Source organism: Chamaea fasciata, unplaced genomic scaffold, assembly GCF_029207755.1.
Source record: "Chamaea fasciata isolate MVZ Bird 193981 ecotype frontalis unplaced genomic scaffold, bChaFas1.0.hap1 SCAF_14, whole genome shotgun sequence".
NCBI lineage: Eukaryota > Metazoa > Chordata > Aves > Passeriformes > Sylviidae > Chamaea > Chamaea fasciata.
The window spans coordinates 16,184,156-16,210,510 of record NW_027094099.1 but is presented as its reverse complement, the minus strand read 5'-3'; the positions used below and the strand labels follow the sequence as shown (position 1 = coordinate 16,210,510).

General features: G+C 40.4%; 1 long non-coding RNA gene across 2 annotated transcripts in view; it reads right to left on the bottom strand.

The window, feature by feature from the left end:
• The window catches only part of LOC136296844 (uncharacterized), a 152,727-nt gene that overhangs the window by 102,724 nt on the left and 23,648 nt on the right, over positions 1 to 26,355 (bottom strand). For both annotated transcript variants that reach the window (XR_010723019.1, XR_010723018.1), the window contains exon 2: positions 15,945 to 16,066. This is a non-coding gene — a long non-coding RNA (uncharacterized lncRNA). The remainder of the gene's footprint in view (positions 1 to 15,944; positions 16,067 to 26,355) is intronic.

Here is a 26,355-nt window from a genome sequence, read left to right as displayed (position 1 = left end):
TTTCCTTAACAGGCGCTAATTATTGAGCATCAAATAGCGTAAAATATAACAGCTGTGCATACTGTCAGTGCTATATGGGCTGCTGGAGGTGTCTGTGTGTGCATATGCCAATGTGTGAGCAACTGACAGTGGGTGGTTTTGCTGTTTGCTTTATAAATGCATCTGAATAAACTGGATTTTTTTTTCAAGGCAGTGGAAATTCAACTGGTTTACAGCTGAGTTAACAGGGAGAAGCCAGTGTCTAGAATGCTTGTGATGACTTTGCTGCAGTGCTGGAGGAACAAGAGTGTTTCAGACTTCTGGGCATGGCTGGGAACATGAAAATTCTTGAAGAATAATGACATTTTTTTCTACCCCAAATGCCCATCTCACAAATCCCAACTAAATTATTAACATGTCTTCAGGAATAGCAAATAGGAAGTTCCAGCATTTGAAAAACAGGAGAAGAAAAGAAAATTGGAAAACAAACGAAGAGAAACCAAAATCTTGATGTACTATTTTAAGCTTTTATAGGCAAGTGTGCCAAATAGTGGGAACAGTTCAAATAGCAGGTGAAAGTTTGCTGCCAAAAGCTTTCAGTCCAAAGAAACTTTTTCCTTTGTGAGATGATTTAAACTGTAAACCATAAATACCCTGGTACCTCCCTGACCAAGATAACAACCTCAGGAGAAAAAAAAAAAGGAAAAAAAAAGAAACCCCTAAAAATATTACTGTGACCTGTTTTATGGTAAGGTCAGGCTCTTAATCAGTTTCGGGGTATAGCTCTTGAAACGAGAATGAAAGACTTTCTCCCTGAATAGTTTGCTCTCCTCAGGTTATAGTGAAACAAAATATGTAAAGTTTTTTGCTTCTGAGTGTTAGAGCTGCTCTTTTAACTTTCCTTTTAAGTTGGAAAAATGCAGTGAATAGAATCATTCTTTTCAACTCAAAACTTCTTCATGAAGGGTTGAGTCTTTTTTTTTGTGGTTGCACTGGTACTAACACACCAGCTTCAGATGACCTTTACAAGTATCACATGGAGGCTTTATCCTGATTAAAATGGTTTTCTACACAGAAGGGGAAGGCCTGTGACACCACTCCGAACAAAACCTCTGCAGGACAAGGTGTAAAAGGATAAAATACATTGCTTCCTCTAAGAGGAATGGAAAAAAGGACTGAGAGATTCTGAATAAGAGAGAGACATGAAAACCTGTGTTTCATTTTGATTAATTCTGCACAGTTCTTCTTTAAGCAAATGACTAATGTGGCCTCTGACCCAACAGGAGAATTCTTTTAGCTTCATCCTTCAGGAAACCCAAAGAAACAGTGCTAGGGTTACACCTAATGCTGACCTACCTCATCCATCTGCTTTCAGTGAGCAAATGTCAAGTTCATATTCTTCTCCCATCGATGAAGGGGTGGGGAAGGGAAGAGAGAGAGGATAAAATTGCAGTAACTTAATCCTGGCATCAAGATTTATTTACTGTTGATCACAGCTGGCGGACTTTTTGTATCTTGCATATGTGTGAGGCTGCCTGGGTCAAGGTGCATGTGCCAACGAGAGAAAAGCAGGGATAAAGTGCAGGAGGGAGGAAGGCCTGAGGATGTAGTGAGCCAACAAGGAATGAGAGGCTCCAGAGTAAATTTATAGTTATGTGATCTGAGCCCAGGGGGAAGCCTGGGCAACAATGCTCCCTGACCGTAAAAACGTGCCGGCTGCTGATGGGTGTTAATGGTGGAGGGGGGTTATGGAGGCAGGCACTGGGGGGTGGAAGTGCTGGGGATGGAAGTGCTAGGGGGTGGGCGTTTGGGAAGTGAGATGTTAGAGGGTTAAATTAATCAAATAATGGAGGTGGTGATGTCGTGCTTACAGCTGTGCGTGTGCGTGCCCCGCTTCTGCTGTCACCTTCCAACATGCTTGGGTAAAATTAAGGAAAGACAAAACCATAAAACAAAATACAGAAGAAAGGAAAAGAAGGATTCAGGGAATATGATGAAGAACCCAACTGGCATTTTGTGCAGCTAACGTGCATGACATTTCAAGAATTGTACTTTGCATTTCCCTTTTAATTGTTGTGCCCTTTTGCTCCCCGTGCACAGTGCGTGCCACAGCACTCTGCCTCTCCGAGGGCAGCTGGGAGAGCCCATGGATGTGCTCGTGTGCACTTTGGGTTCACAAGTCTCCATTTCCAATTAGCAGATGAATAAAGGATGTAGGACGGGGGCCTATTTTTGATTGCATGTTTTCCATTAAAACATTTTCTTTCTCTCTCCTCCTTCTCCCCCTTGTCTAATAATTCACCCCTCCCCTGAACCCACACTCAGACCATTAGAGAGTCCTTCCAGCTCCAGTGTTTGCAGTAGTACCTGCTGGACAGCATAAAATACAGGCATTTATCCCTCTGATTGTCACCAACAACTGGGACAAGGATGCAAGGACGCTGGAATGCCAATCCCATTCCCTCATGGCAACTGCTGCTCAAGGAGAGCCAGTTATTCACCATAATGGCATCACAAAACACCAACTTTCCTTTGATTGTGACTCCCAGCCCAACCAGCAAAGTGAAAAACCTGCTCTCATTGAGTAGGCTGGAACCTGTTTTCCTTTTTGAACTGGATTAATGGTCCAACTAAGGATCCTCTGGACCAGGCCCAAGCTAACCTAGTTAAAATGCAGGTGAAAGGGACGTCTAAGAAGAGAAGTTTCTTTTAAACAATTTCAATGTGGGTTTTTTTTCTCTTATTTACTAGAAGTTCATTGAATCTCACTCCTTTCAGTGAATATCTCATAAACCATTTTAAACGAGTCTCAGCCAAACCTGCATTTGATCAGTATGGGAAAAAGCCAAATATGCCACAGCTAAATGAGCATTTTTTTTTCTGGAGACTTTCTGAAAAATAAACAGAGTAGAAGACTATTGAAACACAAGAATCAGTTAATAAAGAATATCTTCTAACAAAATTCTGAGACTTCTCAGACTTCTAGCCTCAAGATCATACATCCCTCTTCCCACCTGTACTGTGCTGTTGCTTGTTGCACATAAACATTCCTGGGAAATGCTGGATGCATAGACCTAGTTTGAATTTGTGTATAAAGACGATATTGTACAAAGTCAGTGACAACTTTCAGAGTTCATCTGTAAACCACTAGTGAAATATTGAATTGATTGTAACATATTCACTATAGAATTCTTAAGGAAATATCATGATCTTTTTTTAGATATAATTCACTGGTTAAAAACAAAAACAATTTAAAAATCTGTAACCCACACCAATCTACACTACGCTGAGCATACTTCTTTCTGCCACAAGCTGCCAGAGAATATCCCCTTTAAAGATAAAGCACATGTTAACCCCTAAGAGAGTCACCTAGAATAAATGTTGCTGGTATTTTATCCATACAATTGCACTCTTTTTCCTTTCTTTTTTTCTTCCCCCTAAGAAGCACACTGGTCAAATGTACCAAGTGCCTCTTGTTAGAAGTTATCACTTCAGAAAGGAATCTGCAATCTGTAGCACTGCAGCCCTTGGATGGGATCGTGAGTTCCTAATCTCCCCGGGTCTGGCCTTTGAGCAGAACTTGAGAGGAAGGGGGGGTGGGGAATGAGAGAGAGAATGAGAGAGGGAGCAAAAGGATGAAGAAGAAAAGCAAAATAAATCAAAAGCAGCTTTCTTGGTAACACCAACATCTCAAAGGCCAAGTGTAAAAGGACCAGGGCTCTAATGATATCAATTAGGCTCAATCCTCTATGTCATTTTAGATATATTGTACTCTCTGAGTATACTTAAGTCCATATGTATAAGGTCATTTACTGGGTCCAGAACATAACAAATTATCAGCAAAGGTTTTGGGTTTTTTTTTTTTGCTTTTTTCCTTTTCTTCCTAACACTTTCTACTTTCTGAAATAAATTACAGCTCATAATGGTTTCATGTTGGGAACTAATTCTATTTAATTTTTTTTTTCCTGCTGTACCAGGGGAAATGATTACTATATCATTGCATATGTTCATTGCACAATGAACTAAAAAAACAAAAAACAAAAAAACTTGTTAGATTTTCTTGGATATCTCTCCACAGCTAAGACAGGTGACTTCCTTTTTGAGATGTCATGGTATAATTGGTATCAAAGGTGCCAAAGAGATAGTCTCTACAAGACATTATCTGCCTTGGCTAATCTCTCCCAGCGTCCCTCATTACACTGTGGGTTTCTTCACAGCAGCATAATTTCATATTCATTCTGAAGGGAAATAGTAAACTGCTAAGAAAAGCAGAGCAAGAGTCTTCAATATTGTCTGTTTGAATCTCTTGGCAGGCCTTCAGAAACATGTCATCTTGTACTATCAGCAGCATCTCAGGATGTGGTGACCACCTAAAGGCACACTTGAAGGCTGACAATAAACTTGTGCTACTCCCTACACTTCCTATAACAACAGGCTTCATGCTGCATTTGCCGTCATTTTTCAGTCCCTTGGAGAGGAACTATGCCAATTTGGGCAAACACAGCGGAATCTTGTTACATAAATTGAGTCAGTTCAGACTGAAGCTCAACTGTGCTTTTCATGATTAGGCAGAAATGTTTTCACTGAGGATACACAGTTATTGCACATTATGTTGAATGGCAACACCATTTCCACTGGAATCATTAGAAGGAGGATGTTTGATCTTGTGCAAGATGGGACAGCTGAAGCAACGCCAGGCACAGGTCTCACAGAGCAGTGTTTGTCATTGCCACATGGTTTTATTTTCACAGGGGTTACGTGTGTCTCCTGCTCTCACCACACATCCTGTGGGCACCCCCTTTGCCAATTAGCACCAATGAGATCGATGAAAGATCGATCGGTCGGGATAGGAAAATCAATCCTGTGGTGGTCAGGGCACTCACCTCAGCTGTGGGAAAGCCAGGCTCAAGACCTTGCTCTAATGAATGCTCAATTATTTATGCAAAGTAGAAAGGTCTGGCAGAACAGATTGAGGAAGTCTATCCCAGCAAAATGACCCACTTGGGGTTGGAACAGTCCCTAGGGATGGGGAAGGCTGAGAAACTGGAGCCCCTGGCTTGAACTAGGAAGACCCCCTGGAACACAGAGCTTTTTTTTTTTTTTTTTTTTTTGCGAAGTGGCAAGTTTCCAATCCAAATTTCAGTTGAAGCAAATGGGAATTTTAAATGGCTCTGCATGTAAATCTGTCCTACTGATTTACCTCCTACCCCACCCAGCCATGGCTACACCAGAGTGCCTGGGTTCTGCTGAAATAGAAAACAAAGCTTGGTTCAGACCCGGGTTGTGTCGATGTGCAGCCAGTGACAACCAGTTGGCCAAGAGATTCTTGATTACAAGTCTTAACATAAAGCTCAGCTCTTGTGAACTTTTTATCACCATCTCTTATCATTAAATATTGCTTTCAACTCCCAGCTTTTTTCCATCTCCTTGATAAATGCTGTGCAACCCAGAATTTACTTTTATTCCCACTCTCCTTCCTTTGGTTCTCTTCCTCATTGAGGACCTGCACGTCTGCTCCTCCATATTTATTAAAGGGGAAAAGAAATATTCTGTTTACCTTCCTCTATATTTATTACAGCTTATACGCTAGAAGTAAAAGAAATATGCAGAAAAAAAGGGAAAGAAAGCAGCCTTCGTCTTGGTTCTTTAAAACACAAAGTTTCAAAAATTCATCCTTTTTTTCATCCTGAGGATTCCCCTTTATATCCCTGTTCAGTAGTGATGGCACTACCCTTTTGTGTCTCATGCCTACCTGTCCTGTGAACTGCTCAGGTTGGAGACTGGTCCATCCCCTCCCCTGTTCCTGGGACAGCATAGGGGGTTACCAGACTCTGGGGCCTTTAAGTGCCTCTGTACTGAAGTGAAAGCACTCATCTCATTGCTCTCATTCCCCCCAGTACAAAGGGATGATTTCATGTCACGCCTGCATCACTCCAGATGTATGGCTTGGCATAATTTCATTCCTCCTACTATAGGGAATTAAACAAGGCCTCCAACTGGGAAGTTTTATCACTTTAAACTCCCTAAACACAAGGGCTATCTGGGTCTTGGAAAATCCAAGCTACACTCTGCAAAACCATCTGCCACAAGCAGTCCGGAAAGTACTGGGCTGGTGCTCCATGGTTAAATCCCTGGGGATTCAACTTCCCCACGGGGAGGTTCCCGAGGTTTGATGGAAAAAGGGGTGGAGTTCAGGCAAGGTGGGGGGGACTCCTGTTCCTTGTAAGCAGAGGTGGAAGTAGAGAGCAGGAACTGGGCCTTAGCTGCCAACTCTGAAATATCAGTCTTTACTAACTTGAGTTAACAATTAATGCACTAATGTGGAAAAGAACAGCAATGGAGGCACGCTCAGCTGTGGATTTTCCAAGATCCTTCTTCAATACATGCCCTACATCTTGGAAAGGCACTTCCTCCACTAATGTACTTGGAAGAAAATGAAATCTTGTGTCTACCACTCAAAGACCAATTTCTGTTCCTTTTCTCCTACTCCACATCTCCAGCCTGTATGAATATTATTCCTCTACTTCTACTTCCACTAATTGAATCTGAATACTAAAAAAGTGATATGAAAGCCAAGCAGTGAAGGGTCTTTATATGCCTTTTAAATTTTTTTATTATTTTTTAAAAAGCTTTAAACTGAAAAAACAATCTGATAAATTAATTCTCAGGTGTGAGCATAAAATAAGACGTCCTTTAGGAGTTGGGAATTAGCCCAAGAGCATCAGAGATACAGTGGCAAAGGGCATGCTTTAAGAATACCAAAAAAGATTTTGTAACAAATTAAGCTGGGGATGAAGCTGTGCCTGATGTTACAGGCCATTATTATGCACAGTTATGAAACACTAGTATGCATTAATAATAAAGATCAGTGTCGCCTTCTAGGGAAAAATTGAGCATTCTTTTAATTAACTTAAATTTTTCATCAAATTGATTGAAAAGCTCTCATCCTTTTTTACTTTCATGTAGCCCTACATTTTATGCCATAGGCTGAAAGCAGTTTTATCTCAAATACGTGGTGTTTTTGAAAGAGTCCACGTGTTATGAGTTTAAAAAAAAAAAAAAAAAAAAAAAAGAACAAAAAAAATCACAGCAACAACCTAGAAGCAAGCTGGGGCATGAAATGAGAAAAAATTGGTAGTAGCCTTCAAGTAAATCACTTTTAAAAATTTGGTGTTTATCTTTGATGGAAAGAAAGGAAATGTCTTTTCCCGGGTAGTGTGGCAGGGCTTTGGAAGGGGCTGGACCTGAGCACAGCATCCAGCTGGAACTGGGGAGAGCCCTGAGCTCTTCTCCATCACTGCTGGCTCCTGCTTGCCTTGGTTTCTTCTCTGAATTTAAGTGCCGAAAGTCCCCAGCTCTTCTCATGTAGCAGGAGGGTACGAGCCCTTCCCAGAGGACCTGGGTGGGATGCTGCTGGATCACTTTTAGGGCACTGTTTGGGGTGCTTGTCCACACACCTGGACAGCCACAGCAGTTCCTCTGTTGCCATCACACTCCTCTGCACTGATCTTAATGCTAAGAATTTGGGCTTTCTCTCACAGGAAATTCTCAGTCTATTTCCTCTTTGGAAATCTCCAGGGAATTTCCTCCATGGAATTCCCAGGGCAGCATGTAAGAAAAATGTACCTCACATACACTGCTCCACTCTATGATCCCTTTGCAGAGCAAGGTCTGGAGGTGACACTGGGCCACTGCTCCCATCTTGATGTGGGGCAAGCCAATCTCCCAGAGCAAGGGGATCCATAGCTACTTATCCAAGGAGGCTCAGGCATCTATTGCACCATGCCAGCAGTGCTGAGGTCCTCCTTGGGACATGTCTGCAGCACAAACACCCACAGACTCTCTCTGGGCTGGATGGGAGTTCAGGTTCAGAGAGCTTGGCCCACAAACCACGTAGCTACAATAGGGTAAGGTCACTGCAAAGTCCAGCTCTGAGGCAGTGAGAGCACATGCCTGTGAATATGCGAAAAGAGACACATACGGATATACTTTTTAACCTATTCTTTTTTTTTTTTTTTTTGTTTTTTTTGTTTTTTTTTTTTTTTTTTTTTGGTTTTTTTTTTTTTTTTTGTACTTTAAGATGAATGCTGAAAGGGAAGCAAACGGCTCACAGGTTGGTATTTGCATTACATAGCTCAGTATTGAAACCAAATCAATGGAAGGTTTTCATTAAGATCAGCATCAAACCTTTTGGATCCTGAAAGAACTGAGGGGAAAACAGGAAGGAGTGAAGGGGAAAGGGGAGATGAATGGATGGAATAGAATATTTTCCTTATTCATCACAGAAATATATCAATCTTCACAGCTTTTATTTCCTGTGCATCTACGCCATCACAGTCCTTCCCTCCCTGTTACCTATTAACATTCTACAGTGAGTGAACAGAAATATTTGATATTTTAAAACATGTCCTACAGTCATAAAACCTGACCACGTGAGAGCTGACAGGATCAGCACGACACAGGAGTCTCTCGGCCTGGGCACTTGTATGGGAAATTACTTTTTTACTGGAAACCTCCACGGAACAGCTGTGTGCGTCAGGCTGATTCTGCAGCTGACATTTCTATCTGAGCTGGAATGAACCAATATCCCACGCTGGTGGGAAAGGCCACAGGAGATGCTGGATCCAATTCTCCCCTCCCTTTTACGGGTGTAAAACAGGCGCTTAACAAGATTTCATAGCTATAACGCTGGGCTGAGGATCAAGCCAATTCTTCTGCTGGAGATGAGAAAATCAAAATCCTGCAAACAATTCTGACTGCAGTATTTCATTAAACTCTTCATAAAGGAAGAGATATGAGAGGAGTTCCAACCTCATTTGTAATCAGCAGCAATGGTCTCATTGACTCCAATAGGGCCAGGAATTGCACCTATTAAGTATATTATTCTCACAAAATTCTAATTGAAGCAATTACATCCTCCCATCCTAAATCCCACCTGGATTTTCAGCTGGATATTGTATTCTCCAATTTCTGGCCTCATACCCTTGTCTAGTGTTTCTGTGCACCATTAAACAACTGCTGCATTTCATATCTGAAGCAGGTGCAATTATATATCAGGTTTTTACGTGTGAAAAGTACTTTAGGATATTCGAGGGTGAAAGGTACAATATGACTATGAGATATTGAGCCTTTCTCACAGTTAAATCCACTTTACAGCTCCACACATTTCTAAAGAAGTGTAACTTAGAATTCAGCATACACTCTTCAGTGTAAAAGAAACTCTAAGAAAATAATTTTGATTAAAACAGATACAGTGCAAAAATACTTTCATTATGTGACCGTTTCAAGCAAAATTTTCAAGCTCCTTTTAAAAAGTCTTTTGTTGCCATGTTTGCAGTTGCTAACAAATAGCTCCTAATCTATATTTTTATCCAGGCCCATTCCCTTCTTACCTTGCCATTCTTTTAATGTGTACAGCACCTTATCCAGCAGTATCCAAGATTAAAGTTCCTCTCATTGACATAGAATGAAGGCAAATTATACCGTTTGCAAGAGAAGAGATAATAAAGGGGGAGTCTATAGAAATACTTTGATGAATTATATAGTGGCAATTTTCTGACATTAGTAATGTAGGGCAGAAGACAGTGTTTCTGATATATAGATGTAAATTCATCATCCAGACTGCATTAAAGAAAACTACATAAGATTCCTTGATTTTTGGATTGCTTACAAGAGCAATCAGGAAAATGCTGGAGTCTTGTCCAAGGAAGCTCCCTTAGTGCAAAAGGTGAAGAATTACATAGATGAAATAGGTACCCTTTTGTGCTAACCATCATAAAAACAGAGCCAAAAGACTTGCAGCAGCCTGCACCTACATATAGGGGGGAAGGGCTTTGTGCTGTAAGCTGAATAACCAACCACAGATGGAAAAATCAGTTATTTTATATATACAGAGATAGATACATAGGTATTTTACATATGTCTATATATATGGGTTCTTTTGCTTGTTTGTGAAGTAAGATAATATCCAGTTTCCTGCTTTTAAAATAAGGTGTGAAAGACCAGCTGGTGGAGAAGGACAGAAGGACATGACACACAGTAAGGCCTAGCATAGGGAACTCAGCAGTAGCTCCCAAATTTTATTTAATAGTTTCCTTCTAGTGAAGTATTCAAAGTGCTTCATTAATTCAGAAAATATTTTTCAACAGGATAAACTACTCATGTGATAAAGTGAACTGTTTTTAACCCAGAATTTAGGAAAACAAGGTGTATTGCAGCTTCACTACTTTCTACCAGGAACCTGGTGGTCTTTTAATTTTTCTTAGTTAAAATTACAGAGAGGAGAATTTTGGAAAGGAGTACTTTGGGGAAAACTTTCTTAGATGTTGAGTGTTCAGATTTTTGTTACTATCAGATGGAGACAAGGTTGGAAAAGTACAGAGAAAAAGGAAAGAAGCAGGAATGAAAGGATATGTTATAGAAGTTAATAAATCAGTTTATCAATGGCATGAGCAGCTACAAAAAGCACTGAGAGTTCAGAGCTGCTTGAAACTCCCATCAGGTACCAGAAGTTCATCAAAGCTGCTGGCAAAGCCTGTCTGAACCCTTGGCACCTCTGCCAAGTCTGTGTCCCTTCAGCACCTCAGTGGCCACAGGGTGACAAGCATTGTGAGATGATGCCAGTTTATTTTTCCCTCAGACTTTGCCTCCACGAGCACATCGTTCTCCTAAGCACATCCATGATCTTCTCCCAGCACCACAGCTTTTGCAGCTTTTCAAAACAACAACAGGACGTGATTTCTTACACAGCAGAGATTTCAGCTCTGTCAGACCCCCCCAGTGTCCTCATCCCCAGCACACCACGTTCTGGGTGCTGTGTAAACACAGAGCTCAGGGTCACGTCCTCATCTGCACATCCAGCAGGGTGCACAAGCACTTTCTGCAGTGCAGGGAACAGTCCCAAAGCACACAGGATTTTATCCTTATTTATTTTTTTCTCTTTTCATTTCTTCTTCCTCTACCCCCCCCTACACCGGTCTTGGCCGTTAGAGAAAATAATGGGTTCGTGGGTGGATTCAAGACGTCAGAGAGAGAGAACAAGCACTGCTGTTCACTTTGTAGTAAGGCAGGGAACAGTATTAAAGACGTAGAAATCAAGGAGTGGGGCTGCAGCAGCAGCAGTAGCTCATCCAAAGCAATAACAACGCGCAAAGGCAAGCCATGGCAACTGAAGGAAGGCTGGAATCTCGCGTGCCCATGGTCTTGTTCTTATTATTACAACACAGCGTGACTAAAAATATCAAACCAAACAAAAGAAATTCCTGCAGGCAAGGGGTAAGAGAGGAGGCCGACCACTGCTGGAAATTGAACTTATTGTTCACCTAAGTAGTGCAGCGGGGAACAGAAATCATAGAAGCAAAGGCCAAGATCAACAGCAGGAGCAGCGCTGAAAGTAACAACAATGTTCCTGAACAAGGAGCCACAGACTCCAGAAGAGGAGAGTTAGAAAGAGGCTTCCCACCCTCTCCATCCCTCCAGCAAATCACCTACACTGAGCACAGGCTGGATGGATTGCTCTGCTTCAGGGCAGGTGGATGCTGCAGCATCCTGGGATGGATCTGGGGATGGCTGAGGGATTCTGGGCCCTTCAGGTGTCAGCTCTCAGGTGACACAAAACTCTCAGGCAGGGATCAAAGCTCCTGCTCGTTAGGGTCCTCCAGGGCTGGGGCAGGAAGGGCACAACTGCTAGGCTCCCAACTGAGCCAGCCTTGAGGGAGAATGAGAAACAGCTGGATGCTCTTGCATCTGGAGCAGCCATGGGGCCAGGCTGCTGGCACAGAACTCTGGGATTCTGGGGGAGTTTGGAGCCAGGAGCTGGGAAACCCAAGGCTGTCAGACCCCAGGACACAGCCCCGGCTTTGAGAGCCTGGCGCATGGGTTACTGGGGCACCAGGATTTGGCTCCTTGTGGTGTGGCTGGTCCCAGCAGAGACCTGATTGATTTCTGTGGTCAGAGCATGCCCCTAGAACACTTTTTGCCTAGCTGAGCATTTTCTGACAGAAATCTTTTCTGGGGTGCTCTCTGACCAGCCCTAGCTCAGAGCAGCTGTGCGCAGAGAGAGAACGTTGAACTCCTTCTTTGGAAAGAAATATGTAGGAATTATCTGTAGAGCTAACTGGTAATAAAACTATTATTAATGGCCATATTTTTGCTTTGCACTCCTGTGATACCTTCTAGAAAATCCCCAAACCGTTTCACAAGTTAATGAGCCAAAAAAACTTCCATGCTGGACTGCCAGGCAAGAATTTTTACTACCTCCTTTTCTCTCCTAACTCCTCCTGCCTTGATAAGTTTTCTTTGGCTAGCCTGTTCTCCAGCCTCACATTTAAACATCTTACAGGAGAGCTGTTCCTTCCCATTCCATACTCCTCTGCATAACTCTGCCCAGGGACAGGAGGGAAACATGATGAGAATTGAGAACCCATTCTGAGACCCAGAAGAGGGACCTGGGGCACTCAGAGTGAGAATTTTATAAGGTACAGTGCTGTGGAGGATTGTGGAGATGCAGGAGAGGCAGCTAAGGATTGGGAATAGGTGTGAGGGGTCAGAGCCTGTGGAGTCATAGTTTCAGCTGGTGTAAACCAGTGTAGCTCTGCTCACTAGAACTCCAGTGCAAAGTCCATTTCAAGAAAGAGAATGACGGCTGGATAACACAGTGCTCAAAAATACATCTTCCTTTAATGTAAAAAGGGATGAACTGTGCTGTGAGATGGTGACAGGCCCAGATTTTCATCTTTCCAAGACAGAACTGCTGTATGTTTTCTACATCTGTATAATTTTCCCTTTTAGATTGTCACTTAGTAATGAATAAATATTTGTTTCCTATGTCAGAGCTCCTTTCCATTCCTTCAATTTCTCCTACATTAGGCTGTTTATAAAGGATGCTCCTGGGATGGAGAAACAGGCCCTGAGATCTCAGAGATGATCCTGTCTTTAAGCTTCCACTGCTACTCCACCTGTTTCATTCCTTCCTTTTCAGCATTGCACCATGCATTGAATATGTAATTTTCTCTCCCTCTGCCTGTCAAACACACATTTTTTTTCTGTGCTTGTATATCCCAATCTATAGAAATTCCCCCAACTTGTGCATACATCAGCCACACAGTAAAACAAAGGCTTTTATGTATTCAAACAGATGATAGACGGATTAGAAAGACACAGCTAATGTGACTCCTACTTTCAATGGAGCTTTAACTGACTGAAAACACATAGTTCATGTTAAGTCTTTGTTGAAATTCCTATCAGTAATACGCATATTGGATCATGAGAATAAACATAAAATGTCACAAGCTCTTTTTTTTCTTTTTTTTTTGGCCTGGTGGTGGTTGCAATTTCAATCTATTTGTTACAATCAGGGAAAACAGCGCGCCACACTGGAATAGCTGAGACTCTGATTCATTTCTGAGGACTGGTGATAGTGCAGGCCTGGAAGAACATTCCTTGCCACCAGGCTGGTATTAATTTCCTGTTCAAAAGGGGCTATATTGTCAATGTGACACTTTAATCAGCCACCAAAGTGACTCTGGGAACGCAGACTTCATAATCAATGTCAATGTATTTCATGTAGCTCCAATACGGCTCCGTCATTTCGACTCAGAAGCGCGCAAGGAGGGTCAATACATTTCATTAGTTTGTTTCATCTAAAGGACAGTACAACATCAGAACTTTGATTGTATTATAGGAATTGCCTTAATGTGACACCAGATTCCCTGATTGTGCAACACCAGGCACTGGAGTGCTAGAGGGCACTCGAATTATCCTTCACCCACGCACAGCCAAGATGTGCCTGTGAAGGGTGCTACAAACGGGGGAGAAGATAAGAGGATGCTGGCAATTTGCATAATACACAGTAGATTACGGCTCCTCTAAATACATTATGAAACTTAGCAAAAAAAAATCCTAATTTTCAAGGACACCAGTTGCCATGAGTCAGGCATTTGTCACTTGGAAAACCCCTTTATAAAATGCTTGGCATATCTAGGTAGGGCATTATTTTCATGCAGTTATTTATCACTGATAAACTAAGTAAAAATATCCATTTTCATATCAAGAACCAAAAAAAAAAAAAAAAAAAAAAAGGAAAAAAAGAGAATGTGAATCCTTTTGGAAACATCAACGTGAACTTATTCCAAGGTAAACATATGCAAGTAGAGAGATTCTTAGTATTTGTACAATTTGTACAACTGTTTTACTAGGAGTCTGATTAATGGGATAGGAGACAGGTGCATGTTATTATTTAACTGCCTTGAAGAGAAAAATAACACATAGCAGGAAAAAAAACCCAAGCAGGAGTTTGGCTGAGTGAAGTTACAGGAAAATCACTGGGGAAAAGGAAAAGTTCAATATTCAGCATTTGTATGTACCACAGGGAAGGATGTGAATTGGGCTTTACTTTAAAACGAACAGAGATAAGCCATACTGAAGGCACATTATTGATCTAATTTCTTGGTGGATGCAAGCATTTCAGCTTTGGTAGATCAGATGAAACAGTTTGTATGTTTAGATGGTGGTTTTTTCAGATTCCATACGACAGATGTCATTTCACAATATGCTCAGCACTGACAATTTCAAATATTTGGAATTAAAAGCCGTATACTGGTATATATCAACCAAATATCCAGCCTCAATTTTACTCTCCTCTATGTTTCTAATAGCAAGATTTGTTTCCAAAGAATTTAATATCAACCAGGTACCTCAGTGAGTGCAAGCATTACTAGCCCACGTATTTTTCCTAAACCTGCTGAAGTTTCTAAATTTCTAAGTCCTTCTGAACTTTGTATATATTACAATTCCATTCAGAATAAGAAAAAAGTGTCTCAGTCAATGCTTTAAAATTCAATCCAGTCAGTTTTTGAGTTCATTCACTGTAATCAGGCAGAAGGTTGATTTTTCTTTAGCCACAAGGTCCCTCTTAACAAGAGAGTTTTCTTCAGAGTTTTCTCACAGTATCAGGTGCCATCATGGCCAAAACACAACTATGGTTATGAAAAACCCCATCCAACCAAAAAAAAGCTCAAGAAAGCCTGTCTCCTATGCCACCTCTCCCTGTCATAACCAAACTGGAAATAAAAGAACAAAAATGATACGATTGATAACACTTGGAGGGACAACAAATATCACTGCACAAATCTGATGGCAACTTCAATTAAATCTGCTGCTTACTCTAGTTGTTAAAAGAAAGAAAAGAAGACTAATTTGCTTTGAATTTTTTTCTCTCCCATTTGAAACAACTTCAATTGAGAACAGGGAGAAGAGGGATCACAAAACATGATGATGACTCCGAAACAAGGATGGGTTAACCTCAGAAGGTTCAGATGTCTCTAGTCAGAGAAAGTATCAGGGAGGATTTTTCAAAATAGCTCAGTGTTGATCTAAACTTACTTCAGCTGAAGTCAACAATCAAACTCCCTGTGGAAGAAGAGTCAGTGACTTTGAAAGTGATACTTGCAAAGAAAAATACTTCTGCTGGCTTTGATCATGTAATTGAGATAGGAGTTTAACAAGATCAAGATTCTCAAGATTTCTTCTTGGACTTAAATATTGACTCTTACATTTAATTACTGACTAAATAACCTCTGAACTGCCGAATTTATTAACCGTAAAGTTCACTTTGGCACGAGATGTTATTCATAGACTTTTCATGTTTTATCTCCACAGTAGTGCTGATCACACCAGCTCTGTGTGGACTACTTCAAATAACCAGATGAGAAAGCCCACTTGGCAGTTCTTGATTATTTAAATATTTTAAATTGAGAGCTGAAAATGTTACAGCTTAAGACACATTCAAGTATTCACATTCATTAAAGAAATTAATTTTGGAAAATTCATGCTCCCCAGTTTGCATCAGTTTAGATCCCAGAATTCCTTCATTGGACATAATTAGGCACAGTTAAAAGGACCAGCTCTCAAGAGGAATGATGAACTGCTTTGGAAAAGCTGCTGGTGAGGAGTGAAATGGATCATACCTGTGAACGAGCCTGAGGAACATGTGTCTGAATTCACATTACAGCCTCATCTCATCAGCTCACTTCAAACTTGGGGGTTCTTTGAAAGCCATGCTCAGAAAGGAAATTTTTCTTGTCTGCATCTAAAACCCAAAGATAATTCAGATGATATTTTAAGTGATGTTCCTTGCAATTCAAGACAACACTTTTTCTTTTAGTTTTGTTATAAAATTTTCACGTGTCCAGGTTTGTACCGTGTATTTGTCAACATGAGTCAAAAAATGGCTTTGTGTCTCACTGTGGGATCTTGCTATCAGTGATCTGATTCTACTGACAATCTCTGGACAGAGTTTTAGATTAGTTTCTTGTAAAATAGTTTTAGATTATCTTCTCATAAAATAATTTTATATTATCTTCTCATTAAATAGCTTTACAGAGGCTAGAACCAGATTTTTTTATTTTTTTAAGAAGTGGTGTTGCACAAAAAGGGAGGGTTTGACATAGAGAAGTACAGACAGTTTTATTTTATGTTTTATTACAGGGCTAAAGAGGATTTCTGCAGTGTGTGACAGCTGTGCAAAACTTTTCACTCCTTTAATAAACCCAGTGCCACAGATGTTAATTTTAGCTGGATAAGAATTTGGCCCAGTATATAGAAATTTAAATCAACAATGTAGGATTTTTATATAGGGGTTTTGGGTAGGAAATTTGGAAGTTTTTTTTTTCCCCATTTATGAAGGATCTTTTCCTCCACCTAATTTTACTGTTGGGATATCCTTTGGCTACTGCCTTAGGAAACAGAGTGAATAAAAAGACAGGAAGATACAGCATTCTACACTAAAATAAGCACCTTCTGTTATCAGTAAAATTACAGATTTTGAGAGGAGTTAGCACCTTCAAGGATTTGGCTTAATAAAAGCGGCTGAAACTTCAAATTTAACTGCAAATTCCCTTTGACGCACAGAATTTATGGCAAAATTCCACCAGAAATAAGAACGAAGTAAGAAATCTTGAACATACACACACACTTAATATGTCAAAATAGAGCTGAGATATTAGATGCAAAGTTAAAAATGTAGGAAACTTTGGGACTTTTTTCCTTGAAAGCTGGTGTAAAAGACAGAGAGAACTTAGTATTAACTAAAAAAACCCCACAGACCAAAACATAATGGAAGAGGGGTATAGTAACTGAAGGAAATATTCGTAGCATAATTAATTAAATATTTTTAACTACAAAGAACCTCTTCAAGTCAAACAATACCGATGTGGGCAAAATCAGCTTTAATTTTAATAGCAATAAAGAGCCCCCAAAGTTGCAGAAAGAGAAGAAGAGAGAGATTTGCATCTTTGCACGGGTCTGATTTTGTGAGCGGCGAAACACATCCAACCACCTACTGAGGGCAAACAGCTGAGGCTGGACCTTTTCCTGAGCCGTTCAGGTGTTATCCTGAACTTCCAGGAAGCTCTTAAATGGTGAGAGAAAGTCTCTTTTTTTGAAGGACCTGTGAGCCACAGTCAGTGCTCCAGCACTGGATCTGCCCGTCAGCAACTGCCACCAAGCACAGGGCAGCAACGGGCTCTGAATAGGAAAGACCCATTTGAAAACAAGAGTGCCTAGGGGCAGATGACTGAATTTGATCACCAAAAAGACCTCAGAACTGGTGGAAAAAACAGTTAGGACACGTGGGAAAGATGTGTTCGCCCCAGGAAAACTCAGAACTTTGGGATATGAGGATAAACTCATCCTAGGATGCAAAGCTGAACCCCGCAGCAATAAAACTGAATCCTGTTTTGGAGGAAACTTGTCTTCCCAACAGGGCCCAAATGCATCTTAATGAACTCGATCTTGAGCAAAAGTAATTTAAAAAGACAAGACTTTTAAACAATACTTTTAAAAAGTTCCAAAATATCAAACAAGTGTTGATCGCCAAAAAATTTTTTTTTAATTCAGCTGTTTCAAAACATACCATTAATACACAATAGACATTCCCCCTGTCTGAAAATCTCTGACAATATATGTATATCCCAGTCTATAATAAATCACAGCAAAGATCAGTTGCACGCTTAAAATTCTTTGAAATTATGTATTAAATTTTTATCCTCCCAAAATAATAAGTACTTAACACTGACCAGGCAGATATTTTAAAGTGGGATGTTTTCAACTGACTTCAATAACTTACAAATAGTTGAAGTAGATTTGCTTTGTTAAAAAAAAAAAAAAAAAATCAAAGTCAAGACCTTTCTTCCCAAGATCTAACCTAGAGAATATTTTGACAGCTAAATTATAAACTATGAGAACCAGGGGAGTTGTTATGGACCATCAACTACAGTGAAGCCAGAGAGTGTTATTCAATTAATCATTTTACTCATTAGAGGTAAGTAAAAGCCAAAATAAAGTTAATCAAAGTCTTTTATGCCCTGTGTTTAGAGCAGCTCCCTGTGTCTTGATGGATTCTTCTTGTACCAGGGACAATGTTTCAAAGACAGATCAATAAAGAGAGATTCCTGAAGTTTTGAAAATTAACACCTTTCTCTAGTTATAAGTCAATCAGGAAATAATACCAAAAAAGAGTTGAAGAAGTCAACAGAAGTTCAGTGGGACCTTAACATGTGTGTCCCAAATTGCTAGATTTAAGTCGTTCTATTTTTCCAAGCAGCTAATTTTCCCTTTTTGAAGTACTCACAGAAGGTCAGGATCAGTTTAAACATCAAAGCTCCATGAATTAAACAGTTTCATGGAAAACAGAGGAAGAAAACTTGCCTGAAGTAAGACTCTGCAGTGATGCAACGTGGCCCACCTCCTTTCCAGGCCAAATTGGGTGTCTGGATATCAGTCCAAGGCTGCACTGGCACACTGGAGTGGAGCTGACAGCATGGCTTACCTTACACACACATAAAAATACACACATCCCCCTCCCCAAGGGCCTTTTGTCCCTGAAAAAAAAATCCTCTTTGACTAATTCTATGCTTTCAACTATCAACTGAATTTTTATGGATTTCTGCTGACATGTTCTATAATGTTTCAAAACATGATAGGAAAGACAATACATGAAGTATGAACATCGATTGCAAGAAAACAATCCACAACTCAAGGTCTCTGGAAATTTATCAATAAAAAAAGCTCAGTGAAAATAGTTGTCCTTTAGAAGAAAACAGGGTTGCTTCTTTTAATCCATTTCTAAGACAACGCTCTTTTGACAACTACTGTTAAAGACCCTTTCTTGATAGTTGTTACTCCAATTTCATTTCTATTCAGCAGGCCTAAACACAGTATATACTTTTAGAATAAAATTAGTGAAAAATTAATTCTGAACATAAAGGCATTTATGATTAATAACGTTTTATTGTGATGACTAATGGAAGACTTCCATGAACTCTGTGGTTTTGATTCCTTTGGGAATTTTAAGAGAGGGCTCTTATAAAAACATAGCCAAGTTGGTTTAAAAACTTGAGCCAGAAATCTCACAAAATCAGATTCAGCTCTTTAGCCAAATCTAGAAATGTTATAATACTGAAACAAAAACCCTTGTGTCATCCTTCAGTATCTGAAAATCTTCAGGAAGTGCCGTGATGGGCAGAAGGACAGAGCAGAGAGGTCGAAATGGGATCTGTAAATGTGAGGCTCATCTGCTCCCCCAGCCACTCCTTAAAGCTGCCTGCCAGAATTATTGCCTTCCATTTGCTGTTCCATCAAACAATACAGGAGGCATCATTCAGCAAATCAAAGGTGTGTCTAACCCCCGAAGACAGACTCTATCCACAAGCCAGTTGATGCCCTCATCATGCTGAGCTGATATTGAGAAACATTTCCCTGAAGAACTCAGCCAGATTCTCAAAGCAAAATGTCTCAGCGTGGCTCAGCGCTGGCTGACTCGTGCTGGTGGGACTCCACTAATTTCTTTGGAATTGCATCAGCGGTAAAATCAAAGAAAACTGTGATAAATCAGATTTTTTTTTTCTTTACCTTTGCCATCTCTGCTGCTGTGCTTTAGTGGCATAAATGATAAAAAAAGAAAAAAAGAAAAAAAGTGCAAATGTAATACTATCCAACATAAGTGGAGGATGTGTTCCATTTTCCACAAACAACATTTGTTTTATGAACTGAGCTCCTGGAGTCAGGTTCTTCGTACAAAGGGAAAAAGGAACAGAAAGGGAGTTGTGTGACTTATTTGGCCATTTCTAACTTCACAAAAGTGCTGTCTTGGTTTTATATGTCAGGTTAGAAGGCAAGTAAGATTTGAGAATATGGTAATTTTTTAAAAACCTCTACCCCAAAAAGTATGAACTGGATGCTCCACTGGAGGGAAGACATGTCACACTGATGAGGAAAATCTCCTGGTTCAAGCAGTGTGCTCAGCTCCAGCCAGGACACCTTTTCACTGTTTTTAAAGTAGATTTCTTACTATTCCAAAATAAACTGTACATGAGGATGCAGCTGAGAGAAAGCAAAGAGATAAAAGTAGCCAAAGTCCTCAGTGTATTAATTCGCCAATGCATTTTTTAATCACATAACTTTTTTAGAATGCAAATGGCTACTCTGCTGGCACTTGGAGTTAATGTTAAAATATCCTGAATAATGGGGGGTTTTGTTTGTGTATTTTTGTTTTGTTTTGTTTTGGTTTTGTTTTTGTTTTTTTTTTTTAAAATGTGCTCAAAACCTAAGTAAAGGAATATTCAAAGTGCATGTCTGGGGCCAGTTGTCACTTGCGGGGAGTAACGGGCTTCATGAATTTCATGGCTATCTGACATTCACTCCCTTCTCCCTTTGAATTCTGAATAGCAATGGTTAAAATATTATTTTAAAACCGCAAGTGTTGACCTTTCCGAGGTGGGTCCCTACATGGAAGGTGAAGGGCAGGTATCCTGCTGGGATAATGTCACTCCTCAGCTTGCTGAAATCCATTGTGAAGTGCTCTCGGAGTGTGACGTTGGCCCAGCAGGAGCCGTGCCCCCCGGAGTGTCCCGCTGCTGAAATGACAGAGCTGAAAGGTGGTCTGAGGATGGCAACAAAGGGAAAGTTTTACATAAGGCATGGTGGCTCCATGTAGCGAAGCTGGTTAAAATAATTAATAAATACCCAACTGACAGAACAACCAAAATTCCAGTCCTACCCAGAGGACAGCTTCCAGAAAATGCCATGGGTACAATATTTCATCTTATATCTGGTCTAATATTCAATCCTTGAATCAGCTGCTACAATCCTGAGCCAGTCAGAGCCATTCATATGAGAGTGAGATCTGCAAAACTTCATAAAAGTCAAGTGGATGTCAATGGTACTATTGTGAGCTATTATGGGAAATGTATTCAAGATATGATACAATGCCAATGGACAATTCATGACTAAATTATTCACTATGATTTATTTGCCACCGTATCTCACTTCATGGCAGGCATGTGGGAGATTTTCCAGGTTCACAACTAGTCCTGGAACAAACACAGGCTGCCTGTGAGCCCATATTAGAGCTGGAGGGAATATCAAGACAGTTTCTTAATCGAAATAACCCCAGAATTCTTACCTTAAGGCCTCCCTCCAATATATTTCCTAGTGCAAAAAGGACAACGAGCAAAGCCTTGTACCAGACCACAGGTGTGTGAGGAGGAGAGCTGGAATGAGGAGAAAGGCACCCCATGAAGTTCAGGATGGAGTGCTGCCAAAAAAAATGTGTGGCTATTGAATTACAGACGCTTGTAGTGACCCAGCAAAGCCAGTCACTGTGGGCTAAATTTGCGCTTAAGCTTGCAGGGGTGGAAAGAGAGAAACAGCACCATTTTAACTGAGAAGGTTTTCTATTTTTAACCTGCCCTTCCTTTCTCAGGTATGATACCTCCTCTCCACGGAGGAATTTTGGCTGGCATTGAGGGCCAATAGCTCCAAATGAAGCCCCAAACCTTTGCCAGCAGCCATGGGCACAGACAGCAAAATCCAGCCCTCCTCCTCAGAGACAGGCAGGATCCGTATGGCTGAAGGTGCTAGCACTTTTCTAAACTGTTTTAGTCCATCTCTAATGGAAATCTAATGGAAATCATAAATTACTGAAAAAGGTCCACAGGTGCTGAAATTTACTACTGTGTTGACTGCTGGCAAGGTCTGAAAGTGAGGAACAATGCAAGATGTGCTAGGAAAATGAAATATTTATGACATTCATATTCTCCCTCAAGCTTAAAAAAAAACCACCCAGCAAACCTTTTGCTTAGTGACCAAATAATAAAGCCAAAAAAAAAAAAAAAAAGAAAAACAAAACAAATGTGCAGGGATAAAAGGAAAAAACCTTGACCCATGCGGATGTTTTTAAAACTATCGTTGCAAAGGGGATCCTTCTCATAGCAGGTCATTGGGTGTATTTATTTTATTATTTAGAATATTGTAATTTTATCTGAGCATAAGAATAAATTGGTCTCAATGAAGAGAAGAATGGAATGGCTCATCATGTTAAACTCTGAATAATCAATGACATTTCTCAATATGCTATTCAGTACAGTACATTGTTAGATATTATATGCACAGAGAGGAAGTTGAGATAATTTTTCCCACAAGTAAACGCTTGCCGTAGTTATTGTAGTTTGCATGAGACAGGAATGACTTGGAGCAAGGACAATAAAAAAGCAGGGGGGAAATTACACTACAGATTTGATCTGGCTTCCACAATCAGTTTGGCAATTGGTTTCATTGGGAACAGCTTCAAGCCTTGCAAGAATTAATGAAAAATAAAGGTTGGCTTTGAGCAGGATCGGCACAAAAAAATAATGTGAATGGCATGAAAGGTTTTGATTTTATGCATTAGACATGGGCAGGGGGTGAAGAACAATCACTTCTAGATTTTCCAAATACGGAGCTGGATATGAACTTGGTGGCAGCCCTGTTTTAAACAATTCACACCTAGTTGCACCTTGCAGGCTCCACAATCACTCTGATGTCTACCATATGTGCAGAACGACAATTTAAAAAATGGGGTGACACAAAAGCTAGGATCTTTCTCATAAGGTGCAGTTCTATTGCTACAACATACTTTGGGTTTTAATGCCAATTCTCGAATGCTAAGCCTATGCTTGAGAGTCAAGGACGAGTTGGGTTTTATGCACAAAGATAGACAGTGAGTACAAAGAGACAAGTAAATGACCCTGCCATCAAACCCAGACACAGAGAGCCTGTGGGAGACTGTGTGTCTTTCACCATGAGCTGACTGTCCCTCCAGGGCTGAGAACATTTTGGATTATGACTCCTGTCTTCCTCTCCCTGGAATGTACCTTATGTGACGGATCGAGCCTGATTTCTAAATGACTCCACAAGAGGTCACCACAAGACGAACAAATTGTTGTCATGGATTTTGTAATGTCATTCCTCAAAATTTCACAGACATTGGTATAGATCTGCTGAATTGGACGAGAAAAACTTCAAGGGAAAAGGGGATGATGAGTCATCCTTGTGGTACCCTGCACCCCACTAGGTCAGAATGGAAATGGGGTCAGACCCTAATGATGTGGGTGATATTTTTCTGTGTGTCACAGGATTGGTCTTCTACTCCTTGTGGAGCTGGGGCTTTGAGGACATACCTGCCCTGTGCAACAGAGAGTGCCAGAGAGACACCTAAGTTAGAATGGTTTGAGGTCCTTCTGAGAGTGAAAAGGTACAGCCACATATGCCAGGAGCTCCAACACCTCCACTGGTTTGCAGCTGAGAGGCAGAACTAATGAATGAGTTGTTGCTGCAGCCAGGCTGAGCAGATGCCTCTAGCCCTGCTGAGAGGACACACAGCTCTCCCAAGGCTCCACGGGCTGTGCCAACCCAGTGCCCCTGGCAGGGAACTAGCTGAGCCTTAGGGAATTATCATGGAAGTCTGGTCTATCCACAAGCTGTCTCCTCCAGCTCACTGATAAACCCATCAAATGAAAATGAAGAGCAGGCGCTTGGTTAGAGTTCATATTTTAGACAGCTTAATGAGAAACTGTTGGAGGTCAGGGTGACATTAATCCCCCACAACACAGGGATAGACTTGGAAGTGGATGGAAACTTTCTCCAGCCCCCGCTCAGCAAAATATTTAGGTATGGGCTCACCCAGAAGCATTACAGCTGGCTTATTCATACACTTCGTATGGAGCATGGGAGAATACGTGCCTTTAAAAAAAAACCACACTGTCTGGGATCTAAAGAGACAGATAAACCAATATGTTCATTTTTGATTTGCTTGTGACATTCGAAAGGTTCAGGAGCTGTGAAATTCTGAGTCTGGAAAGCGTTTCCCAGTACTGTTTTGTGTGCTGATTTGATTTGTACAAGGATCAGCCTGAGACAGGTCACGCAGAGCAAATCACTTTAGTAAGCTAAACAGTAGTAATAATTTTAAGTGCTATTTTCCCCTTGAGATTAATTTTATTTTCTAATATAACCAGAGGCCAGACAGAGAAAGAGGAGAAGAGAATGACATTTTCCTGGATCCTAAAAGAAAGCTTAATGATGGAGAGGGGGTTCAAAGATAATGGGAAATGGGGAGAGGCAACAGTAATAACACAGGAAGACTTTACATTTATGGGGGATGAAATTCACCCTTATGCACAGGGCTAGGACAAGGATCATAAAGTTTAAATGTTTACCCAGCACAGAGGTGGATTTCACCCCTGGTTACTTGTCTGTCCTCCAAGTGTGCAGACACAGAGCAGAGAAAAGCAGAGCCATAACCCAGGATAAGGCTCTCAGACCAGCAGGCTAACACCACAGTGTTTGTATTTTATGCACAAAGTAGCAGTGTCAAAGATGTACTAAATAACAAAGATTGCTTTAACGATGTCAATAGTCAGGTGTGTGTAAAAAGAGAGGAGAGGAAAAGTGGTTTGGAATCAAATAAACCAAGAAAATCAGCAGGAATATCCTTTCCCCTGGATGAGCTATGAAGCTCTGGGCAGCCTTCCCCCAGTCACTAAAAAGCAGCTTTTTCCCAAAATCCAGCATAAACCTTGACCTCTCCAGACTAAAAGGACAGTGACTGATCCCTGGGAATTGCATCTATTCTCCGTGTGCTTCACCATTCCTGCAGGATGCATTTCCACATCTTCATTCTTCATAATGTCTTCCCCATGCCCATTTAGTACTTCCCATATAAACACAGATACTTCCTCAAAACATTCTTTAAGTCCATTGTTTGCCAGCACTGTCACAAACCCTGCTCAAGGTTTGACTAATAATTTGCAGAAAAATTTTATGGTAATTGTAGATTGTGTGGTCCTACAATTACAGGCAAACAAGAAATTTCATATGAAGAAATCCTGTATTTCCTGTAGTTGGGAGTCCTCTAAATTGTATGGGATTTAAATCAGCTTCCAACAGGCCTAATGAAAAACTCTTAGTAGCTTCTGTGGGGTGTGGGCTGTGTTACATGGCCTTTTAAAAAAAACAGTGATGTTAAGTTCATCAAAACCTCTGAAAATTGATAGTGATTTGAGTAAAATTCTGAATGAAAAGACAAAGATAAGGATAATTTTTTTTAAGGCAATATTACTTTCTAAAAGGCACTAGTGTATTTCCATATTTCTCTCACTTTTCCTTAGATACTGAAGATGGAAAAGGCAGAATAAAAAGTATAGAATGTTGTGAATTAAATTCAAGACTTTTTTACCTAAAGGAAAATAAGCCAAAACAGCAACATGTATCACAAAGTCAGACTTCCAGTTTAGGAGGAGGTAGCTTTGACTTTCATTTTTAAACTACAAACAAACAAACGAACAACCAGAAACAAACCACCAACATATTCATATCATCTTGAAACTGAAAATCTAAACTAAAGGAGCTAAAACTCATCTGCACATTCAGCTCCTGAGTTGCCTCCTCTGAAACTCCCTCTGGATTGTCCGTAAGGCAGCACAGCCATGGAGGATTAAATGTTAATCAAACACCAACTACAGTTCTAATCTTGCAGACACTTACACACATAAAAAACTTCCTATATGCAAGTAACCCTTTTGAGTTCAAAGCATTTACTTTACCTATATAAAGTTATTTACATGCACAAGTGTTTGCAGGTTCAAGGCCTATAACCTGAAAAGCACAATAATGTTTTCAATAGTCCCTCTTGAGCTACTTCATGGCAGTTCAGTCTTGGAAGGGAAGGAGTTTCTGAGTATCTATCTTTCTAACTAGTGTTCTTCATCCGGCCTCTCTCTGATTCTTCACAACTCACCAGATTTAAAAATATGGTATTTTCTACAACTGTTTTACTGGAGATGCAAAGCATATGGTAAATTTTGAGTAAACTGTGTGCCCTTCCCTAGAGAAAATACATTTAAAAATAAACCTGCTATAGAGTCTATAAAAAGGCATCACATTTACAACACACAACTAAGTCACTGCTGCACAATACAAAAAAATTAAGACAGCTCCAACGGGTACAACTTTCCTAAGCAAAGGAGGGAAAGTACAGTGAATGGGTGCAAAAGAAATTTA